This window comes from Medicago sativa, chromosome 4 (assembly GCF_051527215.1).
Source record: "Medicago sativa cultivar Bolivia chromosome 4, Bolivia_mono, whole genome shotgun sequence".
NCBI classification, from domain to species: Eukaryota; Viridiplantae; Streptophyta; class Magnoliopsida; order Fabales; family Fabaceae; genus Medicago; species Medicago sativa.
Genome location: NC_140752.1, coordinates 57,030,392 through 57,031,964, shown reverse-complemented (window position 1 = coordinate 57,031,964; position 1,573 = coordinate 57,030,392). Strand labels below are relative to the sequence as shown.

Sequence of the window (1,573 nt, the reverse complement as noted above, 5' to 3'; positions counted from 1 at the left end):
TCTTTCTCTTTCTTTCTCTTTCTTTTCTTTTTATTTTTCTGTTATCACTAACTTCTTGGGTTATCAATTTTTTATGCGAAAAACCAGAAATCGAGTTGTAATAATGAACGAGATCGAAAGGTATTTGCATAAACGAAAGAGAGACGCACGAAATAATAGCATCATGGAAAATCGCACTCTCAAAGAGTATGCAACGCCGTCTACGGCTGAGCCACAAGCTATTATTGTGTACCCAACGGTTGAGGATGACAATTTTGAAATAAAGCATGCCCTACTTAACTTGGTGCAGCAAAACCAATTCTCGGGATCCCCCACTGAGGATCCCAATCTTCACATCTCTGTTTTCCTACAAATTAGTGGAACCATGAAGGAGAACCAAGAGGCCGTAAGACTTCATCTCTTTCCCTTTTCCTTAAGGGATAGAGCTAGCACTTGGTTCCATTCCCTCGAAGTCGGTTCCATTACTTCATGGGATCAGATGAGGCAAGCATTCCTTGCCCGATTCTTTCCACCATCTAAAACCACTAAACTTAGAGACCAAATCACGCGGTTCAACCAAAAAGATGGGGAATCTCTCTATGAGGCGTGGGAGCGTTTCAAGGAAATGCTAAGACTTTGTCCCCACCATGGCCTAGAGAAGTGGCTTATAGTCCACACTTTTTATAATGGCTTGTCTTATACCACTAAGATGTCTGTTGATGCAGCTGCAGGTGGAGCACTTATGAACAAAAACTATCCGGAGGCATATGCCTTGATTGAAGACATGGCTCAAAATCACTATAAATGGACCGACGAAAGAGCCATCACAAGTTCTTCACCCTCCAAAAAAGAGGCAGGTATACACGAAGTCTCTAACTATGATCACCTTGCTTCTAAAATTGATAGACTAACTGAAAAACTTGAAAAACTCAATGTTAGTGCTATCAATTCTGCTTCTACTCCTTCTTGTGAAATATGTGGTATAACTGGTCATGCTGGTGTTGATTGCCAACTAGGTAGTGCTATTAATGGTGTTGAGCAAATGAACTATGCTCAATACTGTTGGAACAAAATGTGTTTAACAATGAACCTTAAAGAGTTTTGATGATAACAAGGTATTAAAAATTGTAAATTGGACTAGCTAATATTTGTTCAAGTGTACAGGACCATAATTATAAAGTCACATCATCATTGGTTCTGAATGAGCAAATAAAGAGCAAAAGGAAATGAAGCTTAGATGATTCTGAAGGCAAAGCGCTCCTGAAGTCAAGCTGCTCCTGAAGAAATAGCGCTCCTGAAGTAAGCTGCTCCTGAAGAATAGTGCTTCTGAAGACAAGAGGTCCAGAAGCCACATCATCAGAAGCTGCGTCACCAGAAGCTGCAGAAATCACATCATCAGAAGCTGCATCATCAGAAGCTGTCTCATCAGAAGCTATTTCACCAGAAGCTGAATCTCAACTGGATTTGAAAAAGATTCAAGAATTGAAGAATTATCAATGCAAAAGCTGTCCATTGGATTCGAAAACACAAACAAAGGATTAGTGGAATTTTGCAACGGTCATTTCAAAGGTGTTTGAAGGCTTGTGCTTGCATT

At 40.1% G+C, this 1,573-nt stretch overlaps 1 non-coding gene across 1 annotated transcript; it reads right to left on the bottom strand.

The window, feature by feature from the left end:
* Window positions 1–526: 526 nt before the first annotated feature.
* On the bottom strand, window positions 527–633 carry LOC146930112 (small nucleolar RNA R71). Its single transcript, XR_015009060.1, has one exon. It is a non-coding gene; the product is annotated as a small nucleolar RNA R71 (small nucleolar RNA).
* Window positions 634–1,573: the final 940 nt, after the last annotated feature.